Source organism: Rhagoletis zephyria, unplaced genomic scaffold, assembly GCF_001687245.7.
Source record: "Rhagoletis zephyria isolate East Lansing unplaced genomic scaffold, Rhagoletis_zephyria_1.1 Rzeph_scaffold_02046, whole genome shotgun sequence".
Classification (NCBI taxonomy): domain Eukaryota; kingdom Metazoa; phylum Arthropoda; class Insecta; order Diptera; family Tephritidae; genus Rhagoletis; species Rhagoletis zephyria.
The window spans coordinates 56109-80175 of NW_016159130.1; the positions used below are offsets into that span (position 1 = coordinate 56109).

The following is a 24067-nucleotide window of genomic DNA, read 5'->3' on the forward strand; positions in this document are numbered from 1 at the left end:
TACGCGAAGGCATTTTTTGCGCAGCATAAAAGATTTGCACCGTTCGTTCGATTTCCAAAAGTGGGATGTCAAATTAAAGCGCTTGGCCTGTAGATGTGGAAACTGGTTTTACCCTGCAGAAAAAAACTATCAATTGATAAAAAATAACCTACTTGTAGTTAGCTTTTTTGCGGGATTTCTATAAAATATGTAACTTGTAGTTAGCTACAAAAAGCTGACTTTAAACATGTGGACAAGTAATGCAGTGGTAAAGCTCGAGATTGTTTTCTTTAAACGCGTTTCTATTTAAATATCCTGCACTTCGCAAATACCTTTTCTAATTGAGGACAAATAAAAGGAAGATCGAAATTATCATTTTGAAGTTATGTCTGACGGAGTTCGAATATGGGGCCACCTACAGCAGAATATGGAAACAAATATGAAATATAATAAAATAAATAAAGTAAACAAAAATAAAAAACTAAAAAAAATAAAAATAAATATTTTGTTTTCCTATTGATATTTTATGTCCAAAAGTAGTTAGTAACGAGTTAGTTACATCAAATGCAGAGGTAACCACCCTTGACTACATCTAATGCAGAGGTAAATCACCCTTGAATATTTCGCGGCCATCGCCATAGAAATATAGTTAGCTTTCGTCAAAGAAAATATACAGATAATAAGTGACTTTTAGCTCCTTCCTAATCAACTTAAAGTTAGCTTATAGTTTCCTGTTAAATAATTAAACTCAAGTTATTTACTAATCAATGCCCTCAGATCCGCACCGTCAGTTCGATTTTCAAAAGTGAGGTACCAAATTAAAGGGCTTAGGGTGTCGATGTTCAAGAAGGATTTACTTTTTCGAAAAAAGTTGCCACCTGTTAAGAAATTAAGCTCAAATTAATTAAAAAGTTAAATCAATTATTAAATATGGGCATCAACCGAAATGGTTTTGAAATAGCTTTATAACTTAACTACGTATAGGAGGGTTGCCACTTGTTAAAAAAAGTAATTCAATTTTAATTAAAGGAATTTGGTAAGTGAATAAGGTATCGCAATAGTGGTTTCACACGAAAGAGGTTTAAGAAGGTAGTAGTTTGAAAATATTTTGAATTGGGTTGCCACCTATTTGAGAAGTCTAATTGAACTATTTTTCATATTAAATACATTAACGATGGATGTCAAATGAAAGAGCTTCAATAATAAGTTAAATTAATTACTAACCAACGGTTATCAATGGAAATGGGTTTAAAATCTTTTATTTAAGAACTAAATTTAGGAGGATTGCCACGTGTTTAAAGAAAGAACTTCTACTTAATTCATCATTTACATGAAATATTTATAACAATGTCGGATGAAAAATATTTAAGGAAATTTTAGTTCGAAAATAATTTTTAAGAGGGTTGCCGCCTGAAAGTGGTATTTCGTTTAATTATACATAAGTTACATGAAATTTTAAAATATGGTTATCAAAAGAACGAGTGTTAAGAAATCTTTAAACTGAACATTTGGTTTTTTTTGTTGAAAAAATTAAACTCAAATTATTTAATAAGTTAAATGGATTGTCAAAAGATGAGTATCAGTCGAAATGGGGTTGAAAATAGTTTATTTCTAAACTGTATTTAGGAGAGTTGCCATGAGCTTAAAATAATTAAATTCAAATTAATTCATCAGTTAATTGAAATATGTATAACAATGCCAGACGAGAGATTTTAGTTTGAAAATACTTCTAAAGGGGTTGCCACCTGTTTGAAAAGTCGAATTTGTTTTACTTATACGAAAGATACATAAATGAAATATCGAAATATAAGTGTCAAACGAAAGAGTTTTAAGAAAACTATAGGCTGATAATATTTTTAATTAGAGTTGCCATCTATTTTTTTTTAAGGTTTTAAGGTGCAGATGTACACCGTTATTTAAAATTTCCAAATTAAAGAACTGGAATTCTACATAGATGTGCATAGGTTTTATTTTTTTAAGTTACAGGGAGATTTGAAATTTGATTTTCATTTCATCAATCATCACCGACACCATGCGAGACCTCTCATCACTGAGAAATGGTTTAGATTAATCATTAGGAATATATTTAGAGGCTGTTGAATAGAGTCTCACCTGTTTAAAAAAATTAATTAAATGTTGGCGTTTTGATGCCATGCGGGTTCACTAGTAATATTTTTATTAAGGGCTGTCTCTCCATCTGTTTAGGCTAAGCATCTCACGTTGAGTCCAGGTCGAAAAAAAATTGTTCGATGGAAAAAACGGCGGAAAGTTGGCAACTGTTGAACTGAGCGGAACTACGCAACTGTGCGTTTCTAGGACAAACAGTATACGGTTAGACAATATGAACGCGCCCAATGTGTCAAGAATTAGGAGCATTATCAGAAATTTAAGCATTCATATCAAGTACAAACCACACACCCGGTAGGTGCTCTACAGAAATTCTTATAGAAATATCCCAAGGTTAACAGCTGATTTATTAAAACCAATTTCCGGTACTTTATCTTATACTATATTACGCTCGGCTATCACTAGCAGTAGTGAATACGCTGTAAAGAAGCTGTTAAGCAGGGATCGCACGATTTGTGCATTTGTACAGATTTGCACATTTTGGCTGTCACAGAGTGGTGTTGTCTGGAAATAATGAGTTTAGCTCAATAACAACTTTCAAGCAACACCAATCTGTAACTGTTAAAATGTAAAAATCTTGTGATCCCTGCTTTAGATGAAGATAAACATAGGGAGCTTTACAATGAAAACAACTCTTATAAAGATTTTATTTTGTTGCTTTAAATAGAAAAGTTCTTTAAATGTAAAGTCTATCTTAAACTTAAGAATTTTCATCTGAGCTAAGTGCCCGTTGTTGATTTTGAAGTTTTAGCAAAAGTCATTATAAACCATTTATGAGATTGAAAACGAAAAACGTGGAGCGCATGCGATGCAAAGCATTAGATTTAATTGACAATAGTCAAACTATATAACATAGACCTAAAACTTCTACAGAGAAAGTACAAATTTGAGATCGATATTAAGCGGTTGTTATGCATATATCCACATTCATACATATATTACCCTTCATATCAATTCAGGTCTATTACAAGCGCCCCACGCTTTGCATTTTCAAACTCATAAATGGTTTATAATGACTTCTGCTAAAATTTCAAAATCAAAAGGTATCTACACATAGGGTTGCCAGAATTTTCATGCGCGAAATCAGTATATTAGACTTTTTCATGCTAAAAAAATCAGTACTTTTCAGTACATTTTCATTCAAAGCAAAATTATGAATGTAAGTAACAGCGGTCTTGTTTTTAACCATATTTTGGTATATAAATAAAATATAGTTCATTAAAAAGAGTGTTATCCCTTTTAACATGAGTGTACACATCATCATACACAGGAGCCAATAAATTATTTTATATTTGTGACTTTTCGAATAGCAATAATGAGATCATTCCCATTTTCAGTGTTTAAATAGTCAAAGAATTCTATACATTTCATTTTAAAATTGCTTTTAATTTGAAGTGCACTTTCAAAAATTTTAATTAGAAGCCGGTTGCTCTCTTTGCGCCAGGAAACAAACTTTATTCTTAAGATCCTGTCATACTGTGAAAAGTACCACTTTTTAAGGAGCTCATCTATATTTCCTCATGGCTTAAATAATTTTTCAACTACGCAAAAACTCTTGGTGTAAGTTATAGGCAAAAGCCATTCGAATATTGAAAGTTATTTTCGAGATAACAAACAACACTCGCCAAAAATGTAAGCCTTTCTTTAAATAATTTAAGCTCCATCATATTATCGCAACTGGTGCGTAACGACCCGGCGATATGCCCATAAAACGATTGATCTTTTTGTTGTATTAATTTCTTGGGCATATCAAATATTATCTACAACATGTAAACTATAACTAAGTTATTTTCTTTTTATTTTTTTACAGTACAGTTTAAGGAAGTTCCAACGTTATGTAAAAACCTTAAGAAAATACTAAATTATTTTGTTTGAATAGAAAATTCAGCACAAATCAGTACAAATTTTGAAAAATCAGGACATTAGCGTACTGATTGAAGAAATTAATAAAATCAGTACAAGAGTTGAAAAATCAGTACTGTACTGATAAAATCAGTACGTCTGGCAACCGTATCTACACAAATTCTATGGGACTAAGAAATATTATTTTCGAGTTTTTAGTCCATTTATAAAAGCGTTGTATGTTAAAAAGTTTTATTTTATTTTATTTATTTTCCACTTTTTAGTCTTGTCTGTTCAAAATTTTGCAATAGATATTAGTTGCGTTCGCGTAGCTGTTAATTGTTCATGTTTAACCAAAACTTTCAGGTTTTTGCGTTCGCGTACGCAAAAAACTTGCAAAGGAGGGGGAAATTGAGAGAGCAAACTGACATTTCGTTTTGAGGGAAAGCTGCTGGTTTCTGCTGGAAAAAATTTTCCAACAGCAATTTGCCAACAGGAAAGCAGTTGGTTAGAATTTACGCAAATCATAAAATTGAATTTGATGGTTTGGGAGTTAAAAATTACAAAATGCGACTAATTAAACTTGTAAGAAGAAAGTAGTTATTTGTTTAATCAATAAACTGTGTCAGGATACCACTTTGTGATGAGTTCTCGTACGTTTTAAATCTTACACTTTTGAATGTAAACAAAAATTATATCAGCTGTTCGTCTAACTTGCAAGTTTCTGCAAAGTTTCTGTTCGCGTACTGTTTTGGATATTTTTCTCTTGTGAGAGAACTGGTGACATTTCGCCGGAATTTTGCTGTTGGTTGGTTTTTACTGGAGATTTTAAACGAACGTACATTAGGCTGGGTCGATTTTGTATGGGGGAAAATAAAATTGTGTGTTTTTTCCAGATTTAATTCAATCGATTTGCTACATTTATTCGAAAAGAATACTTTAGAAAATGCCTCCACTACGCAGACGTAATACGGTTGGCAGGCATACGCGTGATTCACATCGAATGTCAATAAGGAGAAGAAATCAAAGCGAAGAGCAACGCGCTCAAGTGAATGCCCGAGGTAGAGCGGTGTACAGAGAGCGGCGTGCACAGTTTAGAGCTGAATCCGCAGACAATCAACGGCCAAATTATCGCCAAGGCAGAGTTCCGCTTCGTCTTCGCGATCAAATGGAACATGTTGGCTTTCACTACGATCCTGACTGCGACTACAGCCTGCATGGTTCCATTGGAGCATTGGATATTATTTGTACGCATTGCAATGCAGCGAAGTTTCGAGGAGAAACAGCTGGCATGTGCTGATCCGGTGGCAAAGTGAAACTGCCTGCATTGGAACCGCCACCAGAACCATTACATTCCTTGCTCACTGGAGAATCGCCGACATCTAAGCATTTTTTGCAGAACATTCAAGCATACAATTCATGTTTTCAAATGACTTCTTTTGGTGCCACAAAGATCATTAGAGATACATTTATGCCGACATTCAAGGTGATTATTTTGCATTGAATTTCCAGTGAAACATTTGACATTTTTAAATATTCCAATCATTCATCCAATTTCATTGCACAAACATTATAGATTCAGGGACAAATATACCATCGAGCAGGCTCGCTATTACCATTTGCCAATGATGACTATAAGTTTTTGCAAATATACATATTTTATCGGTAATGAAACTGACCAACTCAATCAACGGTGTACAATTGGGACCGGCACAAGGCGAGAAATCGTACTGAATTTGCAAAGATTTCTCCATGAACACAATGAATTGATTCGATTGTTCAAAATCGCATTGGACCGCATGCCGTCTGATAACCATCGAATCGTCATCAGAGCAGACAAAATGCCGATGGGGCAGCATGCCAGACGATTCAACGCACCAACAATCGATGAGGTGGCAATCGTCATTGTAGGCGAACAGTTGGAATCGCGAGACTTTCAGTCAAAAAATTGTTTCCCAATTTGATTGAAGCAACCATACTAAATGGCAAGGCAGCAGGTGAAGTTGTACTCTTACCACGCATTCCAATGATTCCAACGGACATGCCGTTTGAATTTAAGCGCTTGCAGTTCCCAGTACGTCTTGCCTTTGCGATGACCATCAACAAATCGCAAGGGCAAACGTTTCGAGTGTGCGGCGTCAATTTGGAAGAACCGTGCTTCTCCCACGGCCAATTGTATGTCGCATGTTCGAGAGTGGGAACACCAAGGTGCTTATTCATTTACGCGCCAGGTGGAAAAACCAAAAATGTTGTATACCAAAATGTTATATAAATAAGTAATAGTTTTACAACAACAAATAAAACACAAAGTAAAAACCCTTAAGAGTTTTAATCGATTTAGGTGTAGCGAAGCGCACCGGGTAAGAGCTATTATATATATAGATAACCTGGTTATATAAAATAAAACTAAGAAGTTCAAAAAAAAATAATGGAAAAACATATTTTTTTTTAAACAAGCTTTTATTTAACATGTACAATCAAAGGAATAAAGTAAAGTACTGTATTAAAAGATTTTTTAGCAAGAAAATTTTGTCAAAACTGCACTGAAATAAATAAAATAAAATAAGTTAAGGTCTCATCAAAGTTACTAAAAGCCAGTTAGTGAAAGGAGTTACTCAAACTCTAATGAAAACTACTAACAATTTGTACTAATTTACTTCGTTTTTAAAAAAGCTTGTCGGCGAATTCAGCGTACATGCATAATTGGTTAGGTAGGTATATGTATGTATGCAGATATTTAAATGCCGGTTTGCTATTCGCGCGACAAACTTTTTTAAAAACGAAGTAAATTAGTACAAATTGTTAGTAATTATTACCTTCCTTTTATTAGCTCGGGATGTAACTATGTAATATTGATGCGCCTAAAAGATGCAGCGATTTATATTCTCAAGTTACATACCTGATGACAGTGCGAATGGCAATTATAATAGGGAGGTTTTAGTTTTTTAAACTGTAATTTTATTTTCATTAGAGTTTGAGTAACTCCTTTCACTTTTTCACCTTTTAGTAACTTTGACGAGACCTTAACTTATTTTATTTTTACAAGCTTCACTATAAAATTGTTAAAGCTGCCGGCGGTAGTAAATTAGAAGTATAGTTGCAGGCGCTAGTAAGAGAAATACCGGGAATCAACCTCAACAGTGCTTAGATTGTCAAACTGTTAATTTTTAAGCACTTCTGTTAAGAATTACATAATTTGGTTTCCCCACACAGGGAGTTATGGTAATCAGTGTTGCCATTTTAGTCATTTTCGGGCTAGATTTAGCCGGTTGCGATTGAAAACAGCCGGAGAAATTTCGGTTTAGCCGGCAGCCGATTTGTTAGCCGTTTTGTAAAAAAATTTGCAGTTTTTAGCCGATTGTGCTATTTGCCTTGTTTTCTTAATATTGAAATATATATGCTTTCATTTTTGACTACGCGGCCCAAAATCTATTAGAAATGGCTATTAGCCTTATCGCGGAGAAAATTTTCATGTCAGGCAGGGTTACATAAAATTGGGCCGATTCCGCTTATTATTATTTATTTATTTATTTAGCTCGTCTATGAAACAAGTTCTTAAAGACTACGCATAACAACAAAAAAATACTCTTATACTTATGTATACATAACTAGCAAATGTCCGCTTGCTTAGCGGCGCCTAATAAGATCTTGTGCGTTGGCCAATTCAAAAATAGCATTTAAAAGCAAAAGCAGTCTGTAAAGTAAACATTTTTAGTTTAAATTGAAACGACTAAAAAACGGAATCCTCCTCACACATATGCCAAGAATAGTAGCGCTGTGATTCCATATGGAATACTAATCCCTCGATGTAATGCGTTTTACCTATGGTCTTATTTCCACCTGTGAGATCTCTGCCAAGCGTGCGTAATATTCTTCTATGGTCTTGCAACTTCAGCATTGGTCCGGTATACCATGTAAGCCAATAAAAGTCCTTATACGGAAACTCAAGAGCACAGATGAGCGTTTTCAATTATAGGAAGGCCAAGAATCCTCGCTGCCCTACAGGATGAAAAGTTTTCGCGTACATTGGCTAAATGAGACGAGTGATTTTATGAATATCGTTCAAATGAAGCCATTGATATACCTATCGTGTTCCTTCTTGGACAGATGTGGTCGAATCTTTCCTTGTCAATTCGCCACTTTTTCAATTCGTCTTAATATTTATGAATTGGTTTCTTTGAGTCTTACTGCTGTAATAACGGCCGCCTCGAGCAACTTCGTCAATCGGAGGTAGATGCAAGATCACGTGCCTTTATATGCATACTTAAACGCATCCTTGATTTAGCCAGCTGAAAAGTAAATTCGTCTAAGATAAACAAAACCCGTGGGGGTCTCTATATATTTCCGATACAGCGTCATCCATTGGGTCTCTTTTCTGCAAAACCTTTGCTTGTCATGAAATGAATACGAATTATGAATTCCAATCAGATTTGATAAAAAATATGGATTTTCTAAATACCTAACCTCCAGCGGGTCCATTTTTAGCAAAGGAATTTTTCATCATACAGGTAGCCACGCAGCGAATTTGAACGAAATCTGTTAATAAACACGACTTTTATAAGTAACTCTATTCCAGCGCCACCAGCGTGTTTTCTAGTAGCCTATAATAGGACCTCCGGCTATTTGACTGGGATCTATTGAGTGGTTTTTGAGTTTAGTCCGAAAATTTTCCTTATCCTGAGTTTCGCCCGAAAAAAATATCACGCGAAAATTTTGATTCCTTCCATAGTAAATACATGGAAACCAAAAGCGAAAAGTGAACCGGTTCAGGGAAGATGAAACTCATGATAAGGCTGAATATGTTTCGAATGAAAAAAATCAACATGAAAGTAATAAACGTTTCGATTGTGTATTAACAAAATAGGTTCATAAATACGGCTTCTATAAATAACTCGACTTCAGCACCACTTAGCGGGTCCATTTTTCGCATTTTCCCTTATGCTGAAACTATACCTTTTGAATTTGAAAGAAATCGGTTCATACATAAATACGACTTTTATAAATAACTCGGCTCCCGCGCCACCTAGCGGGTCTATTTTTGGTAAACGTGTTTGCCATCATGCTGGTAGCTTACATTTTGAATTTAAAATATATCTGTTCATAAATACGATTTTTATAAATAACTCGACCCCAGCGCCACCTACCGAGCCTTCTGGTAGCCTATAATAGGACCATATATGCAAGGAACAACGAAAACGGCTATTATTTTATATATATAGATGTGCAAAAATTATACGTACGCATTATGTATATGCTAAATTTTAAAAAGCTTGGGTTACAACATTCTTAACATAATTTTTTTCAAGCACAAAGTCAATTTCATACTTAGAAGAGATTCTATTAAACTCCCTTAAAGCTCTATTAATTGGAGAATCTAAAGCCTAATTAGACCGACACACTCCTACATTAAATAAAGGAGAATAACGGAGAATTCTAGATGGTACGTTGAAGTTAATTAAACTGAACAGCTGCGGACTACAATGTCTGTAATGAGCTTTACTGATAGAATATTTCTTCTGTTCTCTAGAGATTTAAGATCTATAAGTTTACATCGAGCATCATACGTAGGCACTGGATCTGTGAAATTTAAGGAACGCAAAGCAAAACGTATAAAGCACTTCTGGACACGTTCAAGGCGATGCGAGTGAACCGAATATATTGAATTCCAAACGATAGAAGCATATTCAACCTTCGAGCGTACTAAACTAATATACAAAGATTATAGAGTATAAGGATCCGTAAAATTAGTGCTATTTCGGCGAATAAAAGCTAATAATGAATATGCTTTGGGTAATAAATAATTAAGATGAGGTATAAACGAAAATTTAGAATCAAATACTACACCTAGGTCTTTTACTTCCTTTACCACGCTAAGGCGCAAATTAGAGAGAAAGTACCATGTAGGTATTGTGGAGTTTGACTTAGAAAAAGTTGCTACAGCACACTTACTAACGTTTAGAAACAAATGGTTTCTTGAGCACCAATCATTTACTGAGTCAATATCATCTTGGAGTTTCTTAGCATCACACGAATTCTGAACTTTTTGAAATAGTTTAAGATCATCAGCAAATAAAAGGCAACGGGAGTTCGTTAAATTGTCAGCAATATCATTGATGAACAAAACAAAGAGTAATGGTCCTAGAACGCTACCCTGTGGTACACCAGAGGTAGCAAGAAAAGATCTAGAGTGAACACCTTCAACGCTGACAAAGCTTATTCTTTTATCAAGATAAGACTCAAACCACAGCAACAAGCTGGATTGAAGGCCAATTGGGGACAGTTTTTTAATAAGAATAGCATGGGATACTTTATCAAACGCTTTTGAAAAATCCGTGTAGATAAAGTCAACTTGATGACTCAGAAAATAAAGGCCCCTATTATGAGTTGCATTCGATTTTCGACTGTGGTCGAAAGCGCTGAGCGAACGAATTTTCATTTGGTATTATGGCGCTCATTCGATGAAGAATAGCGCTATTGTGAATTTCGCTCGTTTAGGCTGTTCACAATAGTATATTTTTCACCGCTGAGAAGCTTTGTTTACAAATCGAGCAAACTAAATAGTGTGCTTATACATATTTATGTAAATTTGTTCTAATTAAAATGAAGTAAAAAAGAAAGCAAGTTTATAAAAACGTGGTAAAATGAGTACAACGAGTTCTGGTTCAACGATTCGTCAGAGGATGAGAGCTTAGTAAACTGGCCAGGAGTAGCAAATGTTTAAGAGAGTTTAAGTTTATTAGTCTTTCGAATATATTTTGATATAAAATATATTTAAGAAATTTGTCTACAGATTCATTAAAAAGTTCCGACCATCTAAAGAGGCGTTTGTGAGCCAAATCTATTTAAAATATTTTAAAACTCAACAGCGCTACGATTTTGTTCTCAGAGTAAAACCAGCCTTTCGAGCTTGTGTTTAGTATTCACGATGTTAGAACTGCATGAAATTAATAAAAATTGTTTAAATTTAGTGTCTAGCCGCCAAAATGTAAGAAAATATATACAAAATCATATTTTTCACAATTTTCTAACACTTCACAAAATTCTGTTCGACAGAAAATTCGATACTCAACGAAAATTTCGACACGCTTGCATAGCTCATAATACGAATTTCACTTTCGATCTTCGATAGCCAGCGAAGATCGAAAATCGAATGCAGCTCATAATAAGGGTCAAAGTAAAATTCGTAATGGTGGAACGGCCAGCAGCAAAGCAACAAAGATTGGGCGTTAAATTACAGGCATCTAACCCTAATTTATTTTTCATGCAAATATAGGTTCGAGTATTTTTTATGAAGTGTGAAGTAAAGTGTTTTGTGATATAATATTACTTTTCATTTTGTGAATTTGGTTCAAGGTCTACATATTTAATAAAACAATTGCATGTACTATTCAAAAAAAACACAAGATGTAAAGTTATACCTTGAGTTTGTTAATGTAGGTAAAATGAAGGATATAATTAAGTAACTTAACAACTTATTAAGAATTTTTATTGTAATAATTTAAACTGCAAATTCAATTTTGCACTTTCCATTTGCGAATCTTTCTATTATCCTTTAAGTGTCAATTTCAATATCGAAGTTTACGTGTAAAAGTGCTAGACCTACATATCAGTCTTTCTTCATTCATGGTACTACGCAACCAAGGTCTAATGAAACAATTGCATGCACTATTTAAAAAAAAAAACACAAGATGTGAAGTTATACCTTGGGTTTATTAATGTAGGTAAAATAAGGGATATAATTAAGTAACTTAACAACTTATTAAGAATTTTTATTGTAATAACTTAAACTGCAAATCCAATTTTGAGCTTTCCATTTGCGAATCTTTCTATTATCCTTTCATTGTCAATTTCAATATCGCAGTTTACGTGAAAAGTGCTAGACCTATCATTCTTTCTTCATTCATGGTACTACGCAACCATGTTTTTAACCGGCGAAGGGTTGAAAAACTTCTTTCGGAAGTAGCGTTACTAGCTGGAAGTGTGACCAGAATGCGGAGAAGTTTGTTAATCAATGGAAAATCATATTCGTCACATTTACCGAGAACTTCTGCTGCTGATTTTGGGAATGGCTTTTCGCTTTCCTTATTTGTCCATCGTTCCAACCACACTTGATATCCCCTTCCAATCTGATACTGTCATTTATTTATTGTTATTAAACTGAAAGTTATTTTCGAGATAACTAACAACACTCGACAAAAATGTAAGCTTTCTTTTTAAATAATTTAAGCTCCATCATATTATCGCAACTGGTGCGTAACGACCCGGCGATATGTCCACAAAACGATTGATCTTTTTGTTGTATTAATTTCTTGGGCATATCAAATATTTTCTAAAACATGTCAACTATAATTAAATTATTTTTTCTTATTTTTTACAGTACAGTTTAAGGAAGTTCCAACGTAATGTAAAAACCTTAAGAAAATACTAAAGTATTTTGTTTGAATAGAAAATTCAGTACAAATCAGTACAAATTTTGAAAAATCAGGACATTAGCGTACTGATTGAAGAAATTAATAAAATCAGTACAAGAGTTGAAAAATCAGTACTGTACTGATAAAATCAGTACGTCTGGCAACCGTAGTCCGACTTCAACACACGTTTCAATTTCTTTGTCGGGTTTACTATATCGACTCTGGCTGTACAGTTTTTTACAGCCGAGTACCTTTCAAATCATTGGAACTAACTAAATTAATTAAGTAAACAAGTATTTACTTACATTTTTCATTTTAAAATCGCTCAAGTTAGTAAATTTTTAAATTTAACGAACTTTTTTATTCAAATTATCGTCGAGAAAAAATCCAACCATGTGCCACAATCATATGTTTTACCTAATTGCAAATTCTTGCTGGCAAAATTTTTTTCAGCTTGAATTTGCAAATTCTCTCCAAGACATAGTCTTCCTGCTTGTGATTTATTTAAATAAAAAAGGTGAAATTTAGTTGAAACAGTTTAGCCGTTTAGCCGTTTTTTTTTGCCAATTTAGCCATTTTTTCCAAAAAGTTCTGGCAAAACTGATGGTAATACACGAGATACAATAAAAGCCACACATAATTCATATGCATGCATCTTAAAAGTGAACATACATAGGTACTTCTACTATCGCGCGAAAAAATTTCAGTTAGTACAATCAGGGTTGTCAACTATACTTATCTATGAAGTGCCATATTGAGGATAAAACAGTGCCAAAATGTGCCAAAAAGAAAAATAAAAGTACCAAAAAAGCTGTCATTCTTTTTAGTTCTTCTCATTTAGCATTCAAATTACGAACACATTCGTGAAAAAAAGTCCAACGCAAAGTAAGATAAACCAGTTGTATACACTATAGGAATTAGAAAATTTTAGTAGACAAAAAGAAGTACACGCAAAGGATTTCCCAAAAATGTATTGAAATATTACTATTTTTCGAAAGTGCCAATTTGGCAGTTGATGATAAAACAGTGCCAAAATGTGTCAAATAGAAAAATAAAAGTACCAAAAAAGCTGTCATTCTTTTTAGTTCTTCTCATTTAGCATTAAAATTACAAACACATTCCTAAAACAAAAGTCCAATGCAAAGTAAGATAAACCAGTTGTATACACTATACACTGAGGGAAATAATGCATAGTAAAAATGAATACTTTATATTTGATTATCGTTTAAAAATGTTCGAATTTAAAAATAATTTTTTCATACAAAATTTATGACGCAGGTATTTGACTGTTCACATCTGAGTATATATATGAGTGTACATACGCAAACCCAAGCATGCAGAGCGCCGCTCTGAGAGCGGTGACAACACACACATTCATACATAGTACATGTTTATCAGTACAAATCGCGTGCTGTGGTGTTGATGTATATTCAACATTTGAAAGCAAACTTATATGCCTGGGTGTAGCTGATTGCGCAAAGATGTATGCCACAATTTGTTGATATCCAGAGATGGTCAGGGTTTGAATTCCACTGCAGGCAACATGCAAGTTAAATACTTTTTTTTTAGTTTTTGTCTTGATTATTCACTTCATGGATGCTTTTTCAGAACAAACTCGGTCATTTTAATATGCGCGTAATTGTATTGAATATTTACCAATATACAGTACTTTCGTTGACGTTTATTGTAAGTTCAATTACGTTTCTATTTGATTTTAATATTTTTTTCCCTCAGTGTAGGAATTAGAAAATTTTAGTTGACAAAAAGAAGTACATGCAAAGGATTCCCCAAAAATGTATTGAAATATTAGTATTTTTCGAAAGTGCCAATTTGGCAGTTTATGCCAAATTTAAAAATTAAGTGCCATTTGAAGTAAAATACGGCCAAAAATGGCACGGTTTGAGACAAATTGGCAGCCCTGAGTACGATGTGTTTCTTCTGAATACTGTTAAGGCGATGTGGATAATGCTGCATAGTCATGTGCCATGGTATGGTAAAGGTAAACATACCGAAGTCGTCAAAAGGCTTAGGGCCCGTTGTTCAATGTCTGATCAACAAAAATCGGAGGTAGAAGCTCCAGTTAAATACAACCACTGCTTTATCGATCACATGTTATATGCATGATGTCGAAATCGTCGATAATGATGTACTGGTGATTACCATACATTGAGCAACCTGCCCTTAGCTTAGGTGAAAATGCTTCAGTTTAAGATAGACTTTACATTTAAAGAACTTTTCTATTTAAAGCAACAAAATAAAATCTTAATACTTAGGAGCTGTTTTCATTATAAAGGCATGCTTAAGCAGCAGCATTATGGTACCGCGCGGTATACCTCCGTATGGCATGTTTCCTCATGTATGGATATACATACATGCATACATTTGTATGCAGTTAACTTACATACATATGCGTCTACAGAATGCTATATATATATTCTTGTAATAACCCTGCAGGGAAACCGCGGACTGGTGCATAAAATTTCTGGTTCCGTACAAGATCTTTATCGCCAAAAACGAACCAGTCCGATAGTAAATAGATCCCCACCAGTTCAAAATCAGCGAAATGTGGGTCTCTTAAAAAAACTATTTTAATTCTCTTTTTTCATTAGAAATCTATATCTAAAGTGACGAATTTAGAACTGGTTCGGAATTATAGAAAAAGGGACGCAGAACGAACTAGATCTTAACTGTCGAATTTATAACTAGTTCGAAACTATCGAAAAAGGGATGCAGCGGGGGCTTGTTTACTTTACATAGATATGTGTTTGGCGGCTTTTTCGTTCAAATGTACTTTCATTCCGCACTTCGCAGATGCTAGTTCATGGTTTGGTAATACAAAACAAAACTTTGTATTAACATACTAACATCTTGGGGCCAACTGGAATGTAACAAATAACAGCGAGCACCTCTGCAAAGTCAGCTACAGCCAAAGGTATGTAAATGTACATTTCTTACAATCATTCAAACAAATTTAATTTCAAATTGAAAAAAACGTTTCATTGAAAATAATGTAAAATCGCACACACGGAAGAACCAAAAAGATTGAAAAATCATGATACTTTTTTCTTTCGTTTGTCGATTTTAGAACTGGTTCGGAACTATAGAATTTAGGACTAGTTCGGAACTATCGAAAAAGGGATGCAGCGGGGGGCAATTGACACTTCCTAGGACATCGCCATGTTAAATTCGCCAGTTGTTTGTATGCAAAAGAGATTTATCGCGAACCAGTGCTGGGTCTAAACGTACTACATGCGCACCAGTTTAGAACTAGAGATTTTCCCCACAGGGAATTGATGTCCCAGTAGAAATCGGTTGTATGCATTCATGAAGAATGCTTGCTATATGAGAGAATTAGTGTGAACAATTCATGCGTATTTATGAATTTCCCCGAATAAATTCAAATTCTAGCGAATGTACGTTGTCGTATTTCTTTATACACTCCTAGTCATTGGATAAACGCATTAACTTTTCTTTAAAGCAAACTGATTTAGTTAAAAACAGGTGTGAGCTAAATGTCCAATAAAATTTTCTTACTGGAAGTCAAACTTTGACCAAAAATTACCTGTCGCGAATTTTCGATTTGACAAACACATAGGCTGTGCTATGGCAGTTTTCTAAACGATTAAATAATCATGTGCTCTTTTGGTTAGTCATTGAAATAGACGCAGTGTACATTTTAAAGTGGTGTGTGATAAGTTTGCATATATTTTGACGTGAATCAAATTAAAATTGCAAAACCAACTCGTTTGATTAAAAATTTCCGCGAAATATGGGTAAAGCAAAAGTTTTGAGCCTCTTGGAACGTGAAAAAATCGATTTCNCGTATGCATTAAATTTCTACTGGGGAACTTCGTTCAAGCACTTATATTAGCGTTAAATATTAACGTTTTCGCAGCTCTTCATCTTAAACAGGGATCATCCAATTTGTACATTTTGGCAGGCACAGAGTGGTGTTGTTCGGAAATTCTTTTGTTGAGCTGAACTCAAATTTCTAAACAACACCACTCTGTGACTGCCAAAATGTAAAAATCCGTACAAATGTACAAATCGTGTGATATTCGCTTAACAGCTTTTTGACAGCGTTTTCACTACCGCTAGAGATAGCATAGATGATAGATTCTATTGTGAATTCCTTGGTAAGATAAAATACCGGAAATTAGTTTGAATGAATCAGCTGTTAACCGTGTAATATTTCTATACGAATATCTGTAGTATCTGGTGTTTGGTTTGTACTTGACCTGAATGCTTAAATTAAATAAGACACCGATTCGTTTCTGATAATGCTCCTAATTCGTGACACATTGGGCGCGTTCATAAGACTAAGATTGTCTAACCGTTTACTGTTTGTCCTCGAAACTCACAGTTGAGTAGTTCCGCTCAGTTCAACAGTTGCCAACTTTCTGCCATTTTTTCCATCGTACAATTTTTTCGCTACCTGAACTCAACGTGTTTTGCTCGGCCTAAACAGATGATCGAAAGATTTACACCGCTTATATTAAATGTATTATGCCCATAAATGGAGAGTCAGCCATTAATAAAAATACTATGTCCTGGTTATATAAAATAAAACTAAAAAGTTCAAAATAAAATAATGTAAAAAAAATAATTTTTTTAACAAGCTTTAGTTTAACATGTACAATCAAAGGAATAAAATAAAATAGTGTAACAAAAGATTTTTTAGCAAGAAAATTTTGTTAAAACTGCACTAAGAGGAATCAAATAAAGATATAGCTTGGAAATTTTAAATATAAAAACACGTTTTTCACTTTGCGCACACTCAAAGGAAAAAGTGTCGAATTTAAGAGTATATTGCAAGAAAACGATAAATTTTTGGGCAAATATTTGATTACATAGTGATGTAGAATTTCATCTACTTTCATTTGGAACTAAACCGTTCTTTGCATTTTGAAATTCATTTTTTGAATTAATACGCAATATCGACATCAATTACCCCACTGTGAGTCGACAAGAGCACAAGTCTTTTGCATACTCTCAGTATTGTTGAGACTGCAACTGATTTAAAAGTATTTTCAAACTAAAATCTTTATATCGTTTGAAATTGTTAATTGTATTTCAATTAACTGATGAATTAAGTTGAATTTGATTTTTTAAGCACATGGCAACTCTCCTAAATACAGTTCGGAAATAAATTATTTTCAAACCCATTTCGATTGGACCGATCTTTTGAAAATTCATTTAACTTATTAAATAGTTTGAACTTAATTTTTTCAAAGAGTGACAGCCCTCTTCTGACACCCTTAAAAGATTTAAAATGTTCAGTTTAAAGATTTCTTAGCACTCGTTCGTTTGCTACAAAAAAATTTTAAGATTTCATGTAATTTATGTATATTTTCTAACTAGAATTTCCTTAAATATATTTCGTCTGACGTTATTATAAAGACTTAAAGTAACCGATAAATTAAGTTGAAATTTAGTTTTTAAACCCTCCTAAATATATTTCTGAAATAAAAGATTTTAAACCCATTTCCATTAATATCGTTTAGTAATTCACTTAATTTATAAAATAGTTTTAATTTATCCTTTTAAATTTTTGATTTAACTTTTTAAATAATTTGAGCTAAATTTCTTAACAGGTGGCAACTCTTTTCGAAAAAGTAAAACCTTATTACACATCTACAGCCCAAGCCCTTTAATTTGACACCTCACTTTTGAAAGTCGAACGAACGGTGCAGATCTTATGGCCTGTTATATATGTATATAAATTTCGTGTGTAAGAATTTTGGGGTATTTTCAAACTAAAATCTTTATATCGTTTGAAATTGTTAATTGTATTTCAATTAACTGATGAATTAAGTTGAATTTGATTTTTTAAGCACATGGCAACTCTCCTAAATACAGTTCGGAAATAAATTATTTTCAAACCCATTTCGATTGGACCGATCTTTTGAAAATTCATTTAACTTATTAAATAATTTGAACTTAATTTTTTCAAAGAGTGACAGCCCTCTTCTGACACCCTTAAAAGATTTAAAATGTTCAGTTTAAAGATTTCTTAGCACTCGTTCGTTTGCTACAAAAAAATTTTAAGATTTCATGTAATTTATGTATATTTTCTAACTAGAATTTCCTTAAATATATTTCGTCTGACGTTATTATAAAGACTTAAAGTAACCGATAAATTAAGTTGAAATTTAGTTTTTAAACCCTCCTAAATATATTTCTGAAATAAAAGATTTTAAACCCATTTCCATTAATATCGTTTAGTAATTCACTTAATTTATAAAATAGTTTTAATTTATCCTTTTAAATTTTTGATTTAACTTTTTAAATAATTTGAGCTAAATTTCTTAACAGGTGGCAACTCTTTTCGAAAAAGTAAAACCTTATTACACATCTACAGCCCAAGCCCTTTAATTTGACACCTCACTTTTGAAAGTCGAACGAACGGTGCAGATCTTATGGCCTGTTATATATGTATATAAATTTCGTGTGTAAGAATTTTGGGGCCTGTCTGAATAAATAATAATGTAGACAAACATTCAACATTTATATAATAGATTGGCGCTTACACATATGTTAGTGTTTGGCCGAGCTTCTCCTCCGATTTGTGGCGTGCGCCTTGATGTTGTCACACAAAGCGGAAGGACCTACAGTTTTACTCCGACTCCGAACGGCGATGGTATTTTTAGGAGAAGCTGTTTTTCATGGCCGAAATACACTCGGAGGTTTGCCATTGCCTGCCGAGGGACGACCGCTGTAAAGAAAAAACCTTTTTTCTATATTTTTTTCGATGTTGCTTTGACCAGGGTTTGAACCCAGGTGCTGAGGAGTGGAAGCGCGCACTGCTTACCACTACACCACAGCGGCCGACAATTGCATAAAAAATATTTTTTTTTTCGTTTCAGTTGCTTTTGTTATGAGAGATATTTTGCTTCTTGACAGTTGTACAGGTTTTAGTAAAAAAATCGCTGAAACCCACCTTATATTTAGTATTTTTTAGATTTCTTTCAAAATATCAAAATACCAAGATATACGCATATAACCATAGGTGGGCGTGGCTACGCCCATTTTCCAGAAATTTATAATATTCCTATTTTTCGTCTAAAAATTATTGTAAATATCAAGTTTGAGTGAATAATCTCGAGTAGTTACTAAAATAGTGTAGCAGTTTTCGTATTTCTGAAGATTACCGTTATATGGGAGGTAGGCGTGGTTATTGTCCGATTTTACTCACTTTCAATACCATTCGTCCTACGCCCGAAAGAAGTGCACGTACCAAGTTTCGTTAAGATATCTCACTTTTTAATCGAGTTATTGTGGGCACAGAAGCGACAGTCACCGCTTAATCGATTTCTCTTTTCATTCTGTTCATTTATGTATACAACTGTCTATATCTATCTCGATTCGTTTTGCCTATTACAAACAACCGTTATGTGAACAAAGTTATAATAGCCTTGTGCACAAGTGCGCTCGGGTATAAAAAGACAAATCCGATATAGTTTAGTGGGATTTTTTTTATGTAGGTTTTTATGGTGTTACCAAAGAGCGAGAAAAGTTAAAATTTAGTTGTTTCTCCAATAAATAAGTTTTATTATTGATGATAATTTGTTAAAATCCTAATCATCATTAATTACAAGTTAAACAACACTTCTATCATTATAATAATTATCCTTATCATTATCTTCATTACTATTTTCATCATCAACCTCACCCACATCATCACTTTTTTAGGCAATTTTTTATATGATAATGAATACGAATTGTACAAATTTTCTCTTCAACAATTATCTACATGTTTTTGTCAAGCCTAGAAAATAATTTGGAATATGTAACCTTTATTAAAAATAATCATCATCTTCGCTTGCGTCATTGTCATCACTACCCACATCTCCATCATCGCTATAAGGCTACATAATTAACAACTGTTGTGCTTCTTTCGGTAAATACTGCAATTTTTTTGGGGTAGTTTTCTCATACTTGATACAACGGGGTCGGAACTAATCAAAAGTCTATTCAATATATCTTCATTCGTCTTTTTTCTGTTGCACTTGCGAGAAGAATGTTCTCTGTAGCTCTTAGAATCTTTGTTTCGCGCCTATAGAGCTTCTGACAATTGGCCGATAGGTAACAAAGGGTGAGATATTATCTCTGTCCACGGTTTCCAACCGTCCCGTTTTCGGCGGGACTGTCCCGGATTTAAGAGTTATGTCCCTGTCCCGGTACAATAACTGTCGGGACGCAAAATGTCTCGGTTTTTGGCAGGAAAAAAAATTTAGACATCTCTTTGTAAAAAATCTAGAACTCTTCAAATATTTTTTCGGCCGCTGTGGTGTAGTGGTAAGCAGTGCGGTCGGCCGCTGTGGTGTAGTGGTAAGCAGTGCGCGCTTCCACTCCGCAGGACCCGGGTTCAAACCCTGGTCAAAGCAACATCGCAAAAAATATAGAAAAAAGGTTTTTTCTTAACAGCGGTCGTCCGTCGGCGGGCAATGGCAAACCTCCGATTGTATTTCTGCCATGAAAAACAGCTTCTCATAAAAATACAATCGCCGTTCGGAGTCGGCGTAAAACTGTAGGTCCCTCCGCTTTGTGTGACAATATCAAGGCGCACGCCACAAGTCGGAGGAAGAAGCTCGGCCAAACACTAACATATGTGTAAGCGCCAATCTATTATTATTATTACATATTCTATTTATTAATCGATCTATATGCCGTATAGTAAAGCAAAATTTGTAATTGTGTACCGATTAAAATGGGTGAAATACAAAGTATATTCGACAATTATTTTGTTTGGAAGCAAGTACCTGCAAAGAAATTCCTAAAAATACTAAAATTCCAACTTGTATGTAAATTTATTGAATTTTCTTAAGTTTTGCAGAGAGTTAAGATATTTTTACATAAACAAATCGCCGAAAATTTTAAGTAAAAAATGATGCATACATTGTGAAAAATTCCCTGTGCCAATAATTTAAAGCGGCAATGTACATACATACATACTTATATAGCAATTTATAATTTAGTGTGAATTTTATTCCACCTTTAGTATATGTTTTAAGTAATTTAAAAATATTATCATTGAAGCTTCGTTTTATGAAAATGTTTATATGTATATGAAATTTTACAACGTTTTGTTTTTCTAAATAGAAAGTTTCCAAAAATGCAGCAATGAAATTGAAGTCGTTTGTTACATATTAGGGGTATTCTCGATGTCTTGAAAGTATTACTGATTGTATGAAATGCAAAAATACTATTCCAAAGTTGCAAGAGTATGGGAGCCCCCCATTGCAAAATGTAAGCATGCATAGGTAGCAAGCAGTGAAATTCTGTATCAAATACAATAACAAGATACAGCAGAAAAAAGGTGAAGTGCGCAAAATGAGAGGAATGAGAGAAATATGTAGCAATTCCATCAACAAAACAACCAGCACAGGGTCGCATTTATCTTGCTATGCTTTTTTGCAAAATATTTACCAGGGCTTTTACGTTGCATATTTTGCGGCGACAAGAAATGTTGTTTCCCATGTATTTTGTTGTTGTGTGTTTTCAAGATATGCAATCCGTGCATCCTTGCTACGCGCAACGGCTTTGCAAGATTTCGAGAATACCCCTATTGTGTATATCATTTTACCTACCCTCATTCCTAACATTAGGTTTGTTTTTACCACTTTCGGGCTAGTCTTGGGAAAATGAGCGTAAGTACGAAATTTATGGCCAAGAGAGGTACGGAAGGGCTCTAAACATCAAATCGCACAAAATTATATATTTAAGATTTGAGCAGCAGCAAACACAATATCGTTATTAACTAAAATTTGAGTGTCTCAAATTTTACCTCTTTTTCTGGCAGTTTGACAGTTTTTACAACTCGCCTGGAAAAATAGTCCGGCCGATTTCGGGCAAGTGAGAAGCAAATATTGCTCGCTCGAAGTGCCTCTTAACAGCCCGAGAACCAACAAACTAAACACTAATTGGGCACCTGCGGGCGAGCAAAAGAACAGGTTTATTGTGCGTCCCGGTTTCAAGAATGTAAAAGTTGGCAACCGTGTCTCTGACCCAAGGATGACGGAAAACCTATAGAGCCAGCTTTTCTTTGCTTAAAAAACGTTATTCGTGTATACAGGACCTATTCCAACGAATTTAAAACTCTGAGATGAAATATCACATATTTTCATTAAATTCTTTTAAATTTTCATCAGATGTCCTGATGCCATCTTTCACTTGTCCCGTTAAAAGGTTAAATTTATCATTGAATTGATCGCAGCCAGAGTTTTTCATTATTTCATAAAGGCTTTGACGAGTAACGCAACTGATATTTGAGCTCGTTCTTATAAAGAAAATAATAATATAATTAGGCCTTTAAAGTTATGGTTATTCTCCGTTTACCCGTCTACCCGTAACCGTATTAGTTAAAAATATCACCACTATCATTATTTCTATTCACTGCACATGACATTCAACAATAACAAAGATTATAATTAACACTAAAAATATGCATCATGTACCATTCTTTACGGTTTCACATATACCCTATAAATCATTGGACAAATAAATTACGTAATTCTAAGCTATTATTGTAAAATTTGATAGACCCAAATTTTATTTTATGAGTCTAAGCAGATATGTACATAAATGTATACATAGTTTCTTTGATAAATGCAAGTACTAAAAGTTTCGCCTTTGAAACCAAACAGTATTTAGCCTACTTTTGATAATATACGTATGTACCTAATTGTTATGACGTATGTAGGGTATAAAAAAATAGTAATTGAGCAAACAACTAACGAGGACAATAACAATATTACATGCTTATATGTTTTGTACTTAGTTTTCACTTGTTATATTTGGTTTGCGACTGTCAACCTGGGCGGACGTGTTTTTTAATCGCTCCACTGAGAAATTATTAATAATTCACGTAAAGCAAATAAAAAAAGAAGAAAACCAACGCGAAAAGGCAATACTAGGCATAAAAAAGCTTTCTGATTATTTGCCCAAAATTATAAATTACTTTTTCTGAATTTTCGCAATGCCGCGAGAAATAAAACTAAATGTGCCAACATACAATAAAAAAAGCAGCTCCGGCCCCACCGCGCTTACCGAATAGTGAAACAAGCACCAAGTGCAGTGAAATAAACCTTGCCGTAACAGAAGCTGACCGAAAGCATTCAGCTGATCGACGAAATGCTTACATTTCGTTCGTTTCCCCCACAAACTATGCTGATCACGATAAATCGTTATCTCCCTCCCCACAAACATCGTGCATTACATCTTGGCATGCACAGTCCCAAATGTCTCTGGTAGACCAAGTTGTTCTAACGCAATAACAAAGCACTAGCTTAGCAAGAAGCACAGTAACCACGGTGAGCGCAGCTCTCACAACAACCACTACAACCACGACTTCAGCCATGATGCAATAATACAGGGTTAGATAATTATTGACAGCCGCGGTTTGACACTCCCTTACAAAAGGTTGCATTTACGAAAGACGGAGAAATGGGAAGAATGAAATCTCTTGGTGCGAAATTGGTAGTAGAAAAGTACGCAAAGTAGGCAATTAGTAGTAAAACTCTTTTTGTAAATTCTAATGTATTTGCAGAAAATCTGGCATTTTAAACGAAATAGTGAACGGGATCTCAATATATCTACGTGAATTACGTAATGTATGTGCTATTTAGCTGTATAAAAACTGCAAAAGAACTAAAAATTAAAAAAAAAACTACTATGAGATTTATGTAAACATCCAATTTAAAAACAAT

General features: G+C 33.9%; 1 pseudogene; it reads left to right on the plus strand.

Annotated features, from left to right (window-relative positions):
• The first annotated feature begins 4839 nt into the window (after window positions 1-4839).
• On the plus strand, window positions 4840-5912 carry LOC108365900 (uncharacterized; annotated as a pseudogene).
• The last annotated feature ends 18155 nt before the right edge of the window (window positions 5913-24067 follow it).